This window comes from Adiantum capillus-veneris, chromosome 6 (genome assembly GCF_014529385.1).
Source record: "Adiantum capillus-veneris isolate H3 chromosome 6, ASM1452938v2, whole genome shotgun sequence".
In the NCBI taxonomy this organism is placed as follows: Eukaryota; Viridiplantae; Streptophyta; class Polypodiopsida; order Polypodiales; family Pteridaceae; genus Adiantum; species Adiantum capillus-veneris.
Window position 1 is genome coordinate 28641961 of NC_140936.1, and position 15525 is coordinate 28657485.

General features: G+C 46.0%; 1 pseudogene; it reads left to right on the forward strand.

Moving 5' to 3' along the window:
* The first annotated feature begins 1904 nt into the window (after positions 1-1904).
* LOC147455286 (serine/threonine-protein kinase VPS15-like) overlaps positions 1905-15525 on the forward strand; it is a 67318-nt pseudogene continuing 53697 nt past the window's right edge.

Sequence of the window (15525 nt, forward strand, 5' to 3'; positions counted from 1 at the left end):
ACTTCCCGATTGATTAATGTGGTTCAATGTGTGCTAATTAGTTGCTAAAATTAGGTGTGTAAATCCATTCACCTCATTTGATTCATTTGGAACGAAATTGATGGTCAATTATGACTAATGAACCTTGTGTGTAGCAAGATAATTCTTAATTCTCATCAAGAATTTTTGTGTGTGTATAAATATCATTGATGATATGCATACTTGAGTTTTTGTGTCACCTCATCTTTGAATTAGCCACAATTGTTATTCACTTGCAATCATTCTATTTCAATTATGGGAATCACTTGTTAGAAGAGCTAATTGAAAATTTGGTTTCATTGGTATTAGAACTATAATGCTACTTTATCTCTTAAGAAAGAACCGTCATAGGACACACCCCCAAGACAATTTCTCTTTTAAAGTTAGGTTAAGAAGAGTTAGAGCTACAATCCACACTTGGTTACTCTTGATACCAGGAGCTTCATGGCATTAGCAATGTTAATGCTACCATTCTATTCTAATTTAAAGAGTGGAAATGGTAGAGGCAATCATGTCTGGCAACACCATTATGAAAATAATTGGCATCATATCAATCTCAATAGGATAAGGCTATTGTAGAAGGAACCCACACACTGTGTTTTCATGCCGTGGCACATTCATAATGTGAAAATAAAAAATATACCTCACTCTTAATGTTTTTTTATGTGTGGGACCAAATGCTACAATGTGCATAGTGTGATTCAAATGGGAATTTTCCACAAAATTAAAAAACAAATCTAGGTTGTTTGGGAATTTTGCGAATGGAATGCTTAAAATGGTAAAAAATATCCTAAAATAGCACAAAAAATCTCAAAATTCCACATCAACGACATTCCATCTTTGCTAAAGTTGAGCAGGAACTTATAGAGAGAAGAATGAGCTCATTTAGGCATATAAGCAAGGAGATATAGCCATTCCAATCTCTAGGGGGCTCTCTATAATAAAAAAATGCCTATCATGTGGGTTTAACAATAGCGATTATTCTATATTTTCTCACTGATTTACATACAAAAGGGTGCCAAAAACATAACCTTGAAAAAAAGTTTACGTATTGAATAGGAAAAGGGGTCCTTTTATTTATGAAAAAATCACATCTAAGGCATTTTCTAAATAGTCCTTGAATGCATGTTATATATAGGTTTTACATTTAGTGACCCCATGGAGATTCCAATCTAAGGTGCTAGTGCAGTCTGGTGCTGCTTCCACTACGTGTTTGAGGCTGTGAGACCACCAATTAGGGTTTCCCCTCCTCAGATAACCACTTGGGCTTCTCCAATGAAGTTTTTAAGCTTCCATTAAATGGTCATGGCGAGGAATTGAAGCGTCAATTTAGGGTTTTTATTAGGGAGGAAAAAGTATTGCATCTGTGCAATTGAGAGCAAGGCTACACCTAATCTTCACACATAGAAGAGTTTTGAGTTAATCTTGGTTCTTTTTCAAAGTGGATCTTTCATGGATGGATTTCTTTTCTTTTTGAGTGTGTTTTTAGCTTCAAATATTCTACGACTTGCTTGAATTTGCTACAAATCCTCACAATTAGAGGCCGAGCGCTTTCCTAGATGAGCAATGCACTTCTTGACACATTTTTGGTGAACCGGACCCGAAGTAGGCTAGGGTGAGGGTTCATAAGATTCATTGAAGCTCTCAAATCAAATATTTAAAGCGATGGAGCAACAAGAGCAATAGGGGGTGTGGTTTGATCTTGTCACAATGCAAATGTTTCAAGCCTTTGTGGTGTTTATGCACTACTAACAAGCTACTCAAAGGAGAGATCTTTCCTCAACCAAAGAGATCAAATTAGTGGTAAATAAAATGGAGAAACTCAATGGTAAATATGTAACAAGTATGCAAAGGAGATGGAGCTGCATCGAGTGCCCGAAGTAGAGATGGTACAAAGTTTTGAGGTAGCTATGGTTCCTGAGATCAGAGAGCATGCAAGGGGAATTAAAAATGAGCATGGGGAAACATGGGAAACATTCAAATTAGCCTTAAAAGAAGATTATTTCATGGAATACTCCAAAAGGGTGATAAAGGTGACTTTTTTAGAGTGGGTAGTTAGGCCAAAAGAGGGTCTTTTACCTACCAAATGGCTAAGGGAATTTAAAAAGTCTTCCCTAAACTCAGAGAAGCCAAAGATATTTTTTTAGGCTGCAGGTAAAAAGACTCAAGAGATGTTAGAGTTTCTACTTGAGGGTAAGGATGTAGAACAGGGCTTGAAGACTAATTGGAATGAGGTCGAAGATGTAATTTCACTACTAGCCAAGAGACAATGACAGAGAGACAGGATGATAGTTAGCCCTACTCAAGACCCAATCATTCTTGAGAGTCCCATAAATCTTGTAATTGCGGTTCCAAAGAGTGACAAGATTATATGGTTAGTTCAAAGGAATGCAAGAGCTAAATTCAAAGCTTAGAAGGTTGGAGGGAAATGGAGAACTATTAGATTAACCGATAAGGCTACAAACTCAAAACACAGAAAGCTTTGTAAATAGATGGATATGGTGTGATAGTACTGACCATGCAAGGAGGGATTGTGAAACCTTTTTCTTTAAATATGGTAAGATTCACTGAAGTGAAACACGTAAGCTCTTGGGGACAAACTTTGAAAAAGGCGAGATGAAGAAGCTAGCTGAGGACATGGATACTAGCCACACCATCTCAATGGTTGAGGTAGCCACCTATGGGTTGAAGGTGGAGCCTATTAAGAAAAAAGGATCATTCAAGGTTGCAGAAGAGGAATCTAATGGGATTGGAGAGCTATGGCCATGCACTATAAAATCTTCTATGAAGGGTAAAATGACTACAAAGGTTTAACATGAAGCTAGAGACTGCATTTGGCTAGAGACAGGTTGGAACAACCCTACAGATTCTTTGTCAATGCATGCATACATTGCCAAATGTCATTCCAATGAGGATGTCATTGAAGAAAAATGCATGCATGAGAATGGGGATGAAGGGTCTTCAAAAGGGGCCACTAGGAGTGGAGGCAAAAATTACACAATGCCTCCTAGACCAAGTTCTCAACACAAATGCCTATCCCTGAAGTGCCTATGCAGGAAGCCTCTAAAGACAAGAATATGGAAGCAACAAAATCCAAATCAAAGGATCCAACCTACAAATTCCAATCCAATATAGATACAAAGCACATTGAGGTGAGATATCACTTCAGACGCACACTTTTGGAAGAGGGAAACTAATGCTAGGAAAGGTGCATACAAGTGAAAATCCTACAGACATGTTTACAAAGGTGGTCAACAAGGAGAAGTTGATCTTGTGCTCATCTTCAATCAGTATTCAAGAATAAGAAGCCAGGATGGAAAGCAATCATACGTTTGGTTTGGAGGTCAGTCTCCAAGTGAGAGATTGTTAAGTATGGAGCCTGATTTACTCCTTGTCACTTTTTGTGTTAAAAAGGCACATTTTTAAGGCCCCCATTATGAGAAGAAGCCATCATACATGAAGAAAAATAACTCGTCAAAAACCAAAATTTTCACGACCAGATAGCGTCCGAAAAGTGGTTGGAAAATGGCCGATCGTTTGGCAGGTGGCCGATAGTAAATGGCTGGTGGGCCGGTGGTCGGAAGTCAATTGCGGTGGTCGATTTCAAAGATGGACTTGTCTTCTCAAGGGCGGCCACACATGGGCGGATTGGAGGCTTCGATTTGGACTTGTCTACACAAGGGCGGCTACACACGGCTGCCTCTCATAAGAGAGGGCATCCCTTTTGGCCTATAAAAGCAGGCCTCTACTACACACAAAAATGGATTGTGAAGCATTGTGGTGCATTGTGAAGTTGATGTGAGGTGGTGAGAGTGAAGCAAGGCGGGAGATCCAAAAGGGTGTAATACCTTTGTAATCTACTTCTTGTTTTGAAGTACTAAAGTCATTGAGTGGCTACTTTCTTGTGGACATAGCCCACATTGGGTGAACCACGTATATCATGCTCTCTCTCTCTCTCTACACTCTATAATCTCTCATGTGTGAAAATTTATCTCTCTCCATTAAGTAAACTACCCAATTATCTACTTAGCTACGTCATATTTTTTAACAACTGGTATCAGAGCAAGGTTTTCTCGTAGTGAAAGTATCTCAAGGAAAGGATTGCTTGCATTGAGTGGGAGTAATGGCAAAGGAAGGGAAGCTCAAGATCAAGAAGTTCAACGGCAAAAACTACCAACATTGGAAGATGCAAATTGAAGACTACCTCTACCATAAGGACCTCTATTTGCCACTAGGCGGTCTTGCAAAGAACCCCGCAATGATGGCAGATGAAGCATGGATTTTCCTTGATTGAAAGGCATTGGGAACAATCCGGTTAAGCTTGGCATCAACGGTGGCCTTCAATGTTTCGGAGATGAAGACCACAGAGGACTTGATGAATTCACTTGACGGCCTTTACGAGAAACCATCGGCATCCAATAAGGTATTTCTCATGAAATGCTTATTCAATCTAAAGATGGCATCTTTCCAATGATATGTTGGTTGATTGGATTTTGACAAACCATTTATGTACTTCACCTGGTTGCCCACTTTGGATAAGAGAGGAAAAGTCAAGCCTGCTTATAGGGACCCTTTGAGAGTCTTTGAGAACGATCTCTCTTGTGCCTGCTTCTTAGAGATCATGCAAGAAAGAAAAGAACTATCGCCTCATTTGGTAAAAGCAAAGGACCTCGGTGAACGGAATTGGGCCATCAATGCGATGTTGGTAAGCTAGGGATAGCTTGGGTCATCTATGTTCATTTGTTTGAAACCCCCTCTTGTATTCTCCTGGTCCTATGGATGCCCTAGCTTATTGTGAGTTGGGACAATCTTGTAATTGTTTAATTTGCTTAATATAACATCACTCACTCATGTGTGTTTTGCAACAACAACAGAAATGATACTTGAATGATTCGATCAAAATGCATTATGATTAGACATCCCTTCCCATTGGAGAATACATAATTCTTTCTACATTAGTATTTTTAAACCATTCAAAGGATCACCTTTGAAACCAAATTTGCAATTAGCTCTTCTAACAATTGATTCCCTTAATTGAAATGGAATGACCGCAAGTGAATAACAATAACAAGTTAATAAAAGACTAGGCAACACATAAACTGAAGCATGCATAAAAATAGCAACAAGGAAAGAAATCAACATAGTATAGATGGTCAAATTTCATGAGGCTGACCCCCCCTCCAAAGGCATTTGTATTACTCATGCTCTTATGAAAGAAGAGCTCTTACATCACCATGGTGGGTTCTTAGAGTCAATACAATTGGAGAACGATGGAGTCTAAGATCTCCATAACCCTTCATCTTGGTAGCTCGTAGTAGTCCCTCTTGTATAGATGTACTTCTCTTCTCAAGGTTTCAATAGTTTATGTAACCAAGAGAATCTACATAAGAAAGGAGAGGAGTGTATAGTGTAGCACCTTCCCTAGCCTAAATACCATAGAGGGCTACCTCTTGTAAGTACATAAGCATGTATGAGATAGCAAAAAAAACATTGATGGAGAGTGTAGAAGTTGATGAGATCTTTGTCTAGAGACCCTATATGAGACAAACAGTGCCTTATATCAAGAGCTAGAGCCATTTCATGCACCCCTTTTGAAAAAAGGAAATTGGATCACTATTTTTGGCAGGAAAAGTTGGGGTTTGGTTGTTCTATCTTGGGTGATACTCTTCATGATGGTGCCTCCTTGTTTTGTGGCTTGAATGAGCACTTGAGCCCCTTTCCCCAACTTTCGGCCTACTTTCCCACTCCTTTAGTCCATCAACCCATGGCTCCAACCCCCGTTCTCGCTCATAAGTAATAATTTAGTCAGTTCGACGTCATTTTTAACCCTTTTGGACCCTATAAAACCCTTATTTATCTTGGTAAAATCACTTATGCACTTGTAAAGCTTGCATTATTCTCCCAGCACTTCTCATTGCTAGATTTCACTTCCTTGTAGTTCCTAGCTTTGGTTTCTTGTTCTTTCTCTCTCTATAACTGGTCAATTCTAGAGAGAGAAGAACCTTTTTAAAATAAAAAATTATCCTTTTTACTTATGAGGTTATTCCCCCTCTTGGTATTTCTCAATGCTCAAGAAAAACTTCTTGGAATTGCTCATGTGCTTCCATGAGTTTTATCTCTTTAAAGTTGTTAATTCTAGAGAGAGAAAGGCCTTTTTAAAACAATATGATCATCAAAATTTAATTTTGGTCATATTAATCCACCCTTGAAATCACATAATAAATAACATTTTAATGCATAAAGTGAAAAGAATTGCATTATATGTTGAACATTTTTATACATTGCGGATTCGGCCATGATGTTGGGGTAAAGGCCAAAGTGGCTAGGTGCCCATCTAATTCACTAACCCTAATACATGTGCACACTATAGGCTTCATTCTTTATGTGATAAGAGAGTAAGTTGTGGCTCATACATTGTGAGCTAGGACACCACAAAACATCATGTCTCCATCTCCTTCTTTGCACACACACCGCACACCTCACGGGGGTTTCTAATCACCGAGCAAAAAAAAAAGAGCAAAGATAAATTTGAGCAAATTGATACAAGAGCAACAATGGTGAAAGATAAAATTTATGCCATGCACATTACTTTCACTACCACAAATCTGACACTTAATCGACAAAAAAATGAGATTTTCGAACCATAATGAAAATAGATTACTCGAGACACAAGCAATGTCTTCATACTCAAAAGAAATAGTCCACCAAAAATTTGGCACCTAGATTTTGCAAAAAGTCAACACACAACCTCGTAAGCCTAAAGTGTGAAACAAGTCCACTTTTGTAAGCAGGAAAAAATAAGTGCTTAAAACAAGCACAATCTCTCTCTCTCTCTCTCTCATCTCAGCTTCGTAGTGTAGAACCCTTGAGTTGCCCTCCCTTTTCCCTTGCTAGCAAGTTGTGGATGCACCCACTGCAACTACATCAATGATGTATGCAATGGAAATGATAAAGTGGTGTGCCCAATGCATGATGAGCTCAAGCATACCCAACTACCTTTTTCTCCAAGAGAAAAAGATCTTTCTATTAGTTAATGAAAACTGCCCATAGGGCTACATCCACCTCTGCAGGAGAGGGCTACAACAAGCATGATGGGGAGACTCTCCCAATGAAAAAACATCATATATACAATGAGGCTAAATCAAGAGATGGGAGGAGGGAAGAGCCACACAGGTGGACAGTAGTGCCATCTGGGCATCCCCTGGAAAATGGTGTAGAAAGGCCCAGGGCACCAGAGTCGAACGAAAGCCTTGCGGCGCTCCCGCATGCGATCAGAGCTGACCTGTAGTCCCTCAAGCTGTCCTCTGAGAGTATGGATCAGCTCTAACCAAAAGTCACGAATAGTCTCTGCTGGTGGCACAGGGCGAGCCTCAAAGATGCGAAAACAGCGGGCCCGCCAGATGAACCAGAGAGCTAGGCCGCTGATGAGCTCCCAACACTCTTCTCTCTCACTGCACCACTCCTGTGGAGTAAGATCTGTAGCAGGCTGGAGAGTAGGTCGCCCCCCCTGCATCACTATCATCCTACTGGTGGAAGATAGCTCAAACTGAAGTGTCGGGCCCATGAGGGTGGACCAAGCCGCTTCCCCCCAAGTGTACTGTCGAGCCGTGGAGAGGGCAGGCATCAGCCGAAGAACTCATAGACACACTTGCTGGGCCGAGGGACAGTCCCAAAGATAGTGATGCTGACTCTCCACCAACTGGTCACAGGCTGCACATGTGGTCGAGATACCACTATGCACAAGCCAGCTCCCTACTGCTGTGGCTCTGTGTGCAGCCAGCCACTGGAACAAAGTGACACGCCACGGCTGTCTAGAGTCCCACAGCCTCTGCCAAAAAGCTGCCAAGAACTCGACTGTGAGGCCCTCCTCCTGCCAATGACGTGCTGGAGCGGGGCGGGCCTCTCTATGTGATGCAAGTATATGACGTCCAAGCCAAACAGTGTACTGAAAAAAGGGGACTCCTGGGCGGTCTGCAGAAGATAAGGGGTCCCTCCATAGACACTCACCAGGATCCCACTGTACTCGTGCCAGTGGACAGCACTCCCAAGCCCATAGCCGCCAGTGTCCTGTCTCAAGAGCTGGTGGGTCAGGGTCGATGATGCAAGTCCTCCCACAGATGCCCACAAATCGGATCCTCTGGAAACAACACTCTGCTACCTACAAGGCCTCTACTGCAACTCGCTGTAATCGTCCCCCACCCTGAAGCTCGAAGAACAGGGCTGGTACAATCTCTGAGCAAGCCCTGACTGAAATGAGAACCTCCAGTCGTGTGAAGGCTCCCATCCACAGGGGTGCTACTGGCTCGAGAGGCGTGAGCCACTCAGCTGGAACTGACTCTGAGATGTCCTGACACATTCTTTGCACCTCTCTCATACCTTGTAGCTGGACAGCCTGCACCTCCTCTAACAAACCTGTGAACGCTAGCCAGTCACCTAGAGAGTGCGCTGGACCTGTTGCCATGGGACCCCAAGAAACATGAGGCCGACTCCCAACCAAGTGGCCTCTCTGAGTACTAACCATGGGGTTCCAGACGAGGGGCTGCCGTGGGCGCTCCTCCGTGCACGTCGGCTGTCTCTACTCCAGGCCACGCCGTAAGAGCTCCCGAGATCGAAGCAAACTCACCGCGAATCGGTCCTCCAGTCTCCTACTCAAACCAACTCGGCGCAACTCTGTAAAAATCCATCTGGTCGAAGGTTGCCAAGGGCCTCCTGACTGAGGCACAGTGGCATGAAGCCTCTGCAGCAAGAACTCCTTCCAGGGCTCCTCGCCTGGAAGAATTCCTCTGACGACGAACTTCCCAAGAAGGGCTCTGCTCTGCTGTGTAGGATCAATGATCCCAAGTCCTCCCTGAGAACAAGGAAGTGTGATGACCAACCAAGCCACCTCGGCTCAGGCAATTAGAGTGTCACGACCTGACCAAAGGAAGTTCTTGATCAGCCTCTCTACCCGGCTGATACAAGAACTCGAGAAGATCCAGCAAGAAGTGATGTACCACATAGTCGCCAACAACACCCGGTTGGCAACTACTACTCTACCAGCCAACGAAAGTCGTGTTGAGCTCCAATGTAACAGCTTTCTCCTGATGGACAGGAGAAGAGGGGAAATCTGCTGCTCGAGGGACAAGTCCAAACCAACCTGACAACCCAAGTACCAAACTGCAGTCCCTGGAGGAATCCACCTGAAACCCTCTCCTGGCATCCAATCTGGCATAGGAGCACTGCCAACCGAGAAAGCCACTGTCTTTCTCCAATTGATCAGTGCGCCCGATGCACAGCAGAAGGTCTCCAAAGCCTGCTCACATCTGTGTAAATTGCCCTCCTTGCCCTCTAAGTACAAGGTTGATTCGTCGGCAAACTCAGCGTCCAAAAGCTCATCTCCCCGTATAGGGAGTGCTAAGCCCCTCAAACCAACCTGCTGTGACACGAAAAATCTGCTCATCGCCTCCGCATAGAACAAAAAGAGAAAGGGGGCAAGAGGACAACCCTGTCGGACCGATCGTGTGAGCATGAAGCGCTCACCTCTACCTCCTGCCAAAAGCACCTGACTGTGAGCTTGTTTGTACAAAGATGACACCCCTCTGATCCAAGCATCTGAGAAGCCCATCCTGCATAGCGTGCCCTCTAAAAATTCCCGGTCAACTCTGTCGTATGCCTTCTCAAAATCGAGAAGAAGAATCACAAGGTCCTCCCCATGGAGTCGTGCTAGGGTAGAAACCTCCCAGAAAGTGAAGATGTTGTCAAGGATACTGCGTTCCTTGACAAAACCTGTCTGAGTCCCATGTATAAGGCCCTCTTCAAAAGTGGCTGAATCCTCAAACTCAGAGCCTTGGCAAGAATTTTGTAGGCTGAGTTGAGAATGGTGATGGGGCGCCACTGTCGAATCTCATCCAAGGAGCCACCCTCCTTTGGAATGAGGTAAATCAGGCCTTCACTCATGCTATCCGGCATCACTCCTGTGTGCAGAATATACTAAAAGGCACTACAAAGATCTGGGCCAAGCAGGTCCCAGTACTCCAAGAAGAAGCTGGGAGTCAGCCCATCCTCACCTGGACAACTACCACGAGGGAGGGCCCTAAGAGCCGTGTGTAGCTCCTCAAGCTGAAGAGGTATCTCTAGCCTCTGGCGCATCTCCTCAGTCACAAGACAAGGCATCTGTGCCCAAACCTGCTCCCCGCATGCATCCTATCTCTCTGACTGGGGCTCCGCCGACAGTAACTCACGGTAAAAGTCAGTAGCAACTGCACGCATATCCTCGGGCCCACAAACAACTGATCCATCGGGTCTCCTCAACTGATTGACCTTGGCATGCGAGTGCCGAGGTCCCACTGTCTCAAAAAAAGCACCTGTCACTCTCTCACCCACCTGAGTCCACTAAGATGCCTATCGGTGAAAGGCAAACACATGGCGCCTCTCCTCTGTGCAAGCAAGATCCTGTCGAGCCTGTTGTAACTGCTCCTCCAACCATGGACTGTCTGGATGCTACTCCTGCATCCTCTGTAGTGAAGCAATGCCTCGTCTGAGACACTGCTCCTCCTCTCTCGCTGCAACCCGTCGAGCCAGAGACTCCTGGAGAAAAAAGTGGCTAAGCTGAGCTAGACCTAAGGCCACTCTGTCTGCAAGTGGAGCCTGGATTTCCATGCCCTCTGTCCAGAGAGCCTCGACCATCTCTCTGAGTGCTGAGTCCAACAAGACCCACTCTGGGATGCGAAGCATCATGCTCCCACTCCTCTGCCTGTCTGCCGCTGTGAGGATCACTGGTGCATGGTCCGAGAAGGATGTCCCTCCCAGGATGCCGACTGATCCCCCCAAGTCACTAAAGTGGTCACTAGTGTAGAAGCAATCTATGCGTGATAGATTCACTCCTCCCACTCTGCGGTCTGATATAGAGAAGGAAAGACTCTCTGGAGGCCTCACAAAGCCAGAATGTTTCCATGTATCCGAGACCCTCAAAGTCATACACAACCTCTCGCAATCTACTAACTCGACTCCATGCACAGTAGCATGGCTGCCTCTGATCCTGTCAGAAGGGTCCTCCGACATGTTGAAGTTCCCTCCTACACACCACTGGTCAACCTGTGCCAAAGACTCAACAATCTGTGACCAAAAATCTACACGAGCACTCGCCACATTGGGCGCATAGATGTTTAGGAAACCCACAAGGCCACCCTGAACCTGCATAGTAATCCACTGAGCCCTGCCTAGCACAATAATCCCTCTGCCCAAAATGGCCTGCTACAATGAGTCCGCAATAGTCATACATACCCCACCCTGGATGCCTCCAGGTCCAAAAGCAGCTGACCAAAAGGTATCATAACGTCCACACAAAATCTGACCACATCGCCGAATGCGGCTCTCAGACAAATGGTGCTCTTGAAGCATAAGGAGATCAATCTCTCCTCCCACAAGGCAACGCTGAATCTCCTGACGCAATCGGCCCCACTGTCGCTGAAACTGGGGCCCACCTAGTCCCTACACGTTCCACGAGACGATCCTCATGGGGAGCGAGAGAGAACAGATGCTGCCGTAGCAGCAAGACGGGCTATCTTCGAGGCTGGCTTGGATGGGGAGTAATCCGCATCCGAGCGTCCTCTAGATAGGCGAGACTGTAGTGAGTGCCTTGTCCAAGCCCAAGCAGAGCGAGCCGTGCGTAAAGCAACCTCCTCTGTCCAGGAGTCCTCATGAATGTATACATAGCAAGGCAAACACTGCGTATCAGCAAAAAACTACACCACAATGTGTCTACATCCTGCTGAGTCTGGGGGTGTCACCGCAAACTTGGCTAGTGCCCACAAAGTCTGCAGCAAATCTGTAACGCCAAGTTCTCCCATGTGGTGAGAGAACTCGAGAACCTATGTATGCAACCATCCCACCAGCGAGTCGAGGGACCACTCTGTCTCAGTCCTACCACAAAGGGGGAAGGAGAAACCAACTGCTGAGTCCAAGGCCTCTGTCCCCCTAGCAGCGAGGAACAAAGCGTGGACCCTGAAGCAGCCTACCTCGTGGTCTGTTGCGGAATCGCCGAGAAAGCGAGTGAACCCGTAATCGAAGAAATCCCAGCGGCGTCGGAGGTCAATGCTCGTCAGAACACGAGGGATATCTACAAGGGAAGATGTTTGAATCTACAGAGGGGGCCGCAAGAAGGGCTAACCCTCTCTCGCTAGGCGACTCGTGGCAAAGGCACTGCCAAGAGATCTCCTAGCCGCCAGCGAGGGACCAGTCTCCTCAGTCGACTGTGGTACTGAAGCAGGAGGAGGGGGAGAAGGAGCAGGGGGTAGCGGAGGAGAAGAGAAGCGGGGTGGGGCGACAGAGACAGGGGGGCGAGGTGGGGAGTGGGCGGGAGCAGAGGGCGTGGGAGGGGATGAGGAGGAGAAGGGGAAATCGGAAGGTGGAGCGGCTGGTGAGGGTGAAGCGGAGGTGGAGGCTCGCGTACGGGGCTCCTCCTGCTCAAGAGGACCAAAGCGGTTCCCCGTGGGAACCCACTGCCGCTGAGTAGGCACATGAGGGCCACTCTGAGTGCCAGGCTGTAGCTGTGGCCCCTGGCGTCGACGGCCACGGGCCTGCTGCCACCCCTCCTTTGGTGGAGCCCCACGCTCGGAGGGTGGCTCTGAATCTGTGCAATGTGTCGCTGGCTGTGGCTGCGGCCCAGCCTTGGCAGGCTGGGGCTGAGGCTGAGGTGCGGGTCGTGGTCTCCTCCATGGACCAGCCTTCGCTAGGTGGCCCATCTGTCTGCAAATGAAGCACTGGTTCGGGAGACCCGAGTACTCCACACTCTGTCTAAACCAACCCCCACTCACCCAAGGCAGAAGGATGACCTTCGGGAGCGTGTGGATATCTCTGACCAAAACTCAAACTGAAGGGATGCCACCTGCCTTGGAAGCTACTGATGCTGCCGTACGAGGTGTCTCCAGGACAGTCCCGATGGTGGAGCCAATCCTGGAGAGAAGTGGAAGGTACTCCCTCCGTAAACCTAGAAAGCAGACTAAGATGGGGATGTCTGCCTCCTCTACTAGCACATCCGAAGTCGAGTCAAAACCATGTCGCCACTGTCGAAAGTGGGCGCGTGATGCTCGGATGGTCAATGGACTCATAGCTATGACCTTGGAGGCCATTTCGGAAGTCTCGAACTCAATCTGGTAGTATCCCCGTCCGAGAATCTGGACATCCAAGATCTTGCCCACCTCTGCGAGAAGGCGGGCCTTGAGAAGGTCTCGCAGCTCTCCTCTCCTAGGACGGGTGCCGAGAACCTTACAGATGATAGAAGTCGCCTGCAAGCGTTCTACCTCTGCGGCAAGGCTCGCTTGCTCTGTTGGCAAAAGAGCAAGTCGAATGGTGGGCTCAGCGGGGTCGGGCGAGGGAGCTTCAGGCAAGTCCCTCTGTGGTGGAGCTGGACCCTCCATCTGTGTGTAATGCTGAGTCGAAGAAGCGGACGGTGAAGAAAATCTGCAAACGAGTACGCTAAGCACTTGTCCGAAGGAAAAGTGTTCCCGAGCTAGGTGCAGAAGACCTTCGGGAATGATCAGGACAGGGGGGGGGGATGGGGGGACGACGAGGGCGATGTGGGCAGCCGGGTAATGTGCAGGTGCACAAGCGGCAGCGAGAAGGGGGATGGGGTGGGGATGGCAACGCGAGAGGAGGGCAGTGGGCGGGCTATGGGGCAGCGTGCAGGGGCTGATGGGGGCGGGGGGGACAGTGTAGGGGCAGCGGGTGGGGGGGTGGGGGAGAGGTTAGCGATGGCGCAGCAAGGGGGGGGGCGAGCAGCAGTAGCGAGTCAGTCCGCATACCCAACTACCTTATGACCATCTCAACGAGATTCTTGATGTATGATTTGTCTAATGCTTTTTACCAGAATTGACTAACAATTAATCCATTTTAAGATCTATTAAGAACACATGAGAAGGGCCCATTCTATGAGGTTCATGTGAAACAGGTAGATTCTTAGCTATTGCTTTGCTCTGTTGTGACAAAAATTTATTCTTAAAGGTCTCCTTTACTCAAACAGATTTACAGAAAGCGACATTCTTTAATAGAATCTTGCAAGTGCAAATTTGGGCTTGTTTGGATGGACAAGACCATGAAAGGGGTTGAATGGACAATTATTCTAAAGAATCAAAAAAATCAACAAAGGAAATGTAGAAGGTTATTAGCTCCTTTCAAAATGGTTGCATCACATTGAGAGTGGTCCTTTGGAAGTTAATACTTTTGAAGAGAACTGGATATCTGTGCTTGAGAGAGAAACTGACAGAGTCACAATTATAGTGAAAGATCTAAGTAAAATAGATTTCATTTCAAAGAATACAAGCAAGTTAAATTTATTGAGAGGTTAACATAGCTATTTTTCATAGATCTCCATAACCTTGTGGGAACTGGTTGTTGTCTTCTAGATTTGTGAGCATCGTTGCTGACATGCATGAGGTATTACACAATATTTTAAGGGAGGAGTTCAAGACAAAAGGGAAGTGGTAGCAGTATTTTGAGAAGAGGGAGTAAAAGGGTTGTGGCAAGCTCTAGTTTACTAATTACCAAAAGTCCTTGTCTCGCTTAAGTTCCCTGGTAGCTCGTGCAACGTTGGCTTCTAAGCTGCCGTTGAATTCTTTTGAGACCTCCTAATTGCAAAGTCAAGGATAAAATAAATCTTGAGGAGATGCCTTGTACGAACCTCCAAAAGTTTGCTTGATCTGATCATTTTGCTTCTGGAACCACTTTTCGTGAGGACTATTTCTTGCCTAATGAGTCTATCATGATCATTAAATAGAAGTGATCCGACCCAGGGCCAAATGCAAGTTCTTATGCACATGAAAGGCCCAAGTCTCAGGTGCATTTGCCTACTACATGGTGAGGTAAAGTCATGAAGAAAAAAATTCTTAAAAGCTCCTATGTTGTGAGCGCTCTCAGTGTTAAAAACACCCAAGGTCCTAGGATATCCAGACCAAGATTAAAAGAATATTTTAGTCCTAACTATTTGGGAAAAATCATTTTTCCAAACATACAAACTTCCTTTCCTTGAATTTGCCAAGAGGAAATTTTTAAAAATTAGGCTAATTTTTTGGATTTTTACACTATTTTTGTCTATTTTGGGGTGGAATTCTCCTTTTCCCCTTGCTCTCAACCGGCATTTTTGAAATTGAAAATGGCACGATATTAAGTTGACACATTTTTCCCGAACACTGGTCCTGACTCACATATTATGATTTAAAGCTTCCAAAGCCTGCCAGATCCGTTGCAAAACAAGAGCAACCATATCGGAAGAGCAGGGTTGTTCCTTTTACACGCCAACGTCTGTGGCTGCAATCCAATGCCTCAATCCTTCAATGCCTCAATCCCTTCAATCATGGAAACAAAAAGCCCTTGAGACTTGCATTATGGTTGTACTATCGTCCACCCTCAATACCTCAACATCATGCCGCCTCGCCATCGTTTCCCGAAGAGGCGCGTAGTTTAACGATCTCCTGCCACAAACCATTTCTTGTGCTGCTTTATCTGCCTATGGCACCACCTGTTATAGCAGCT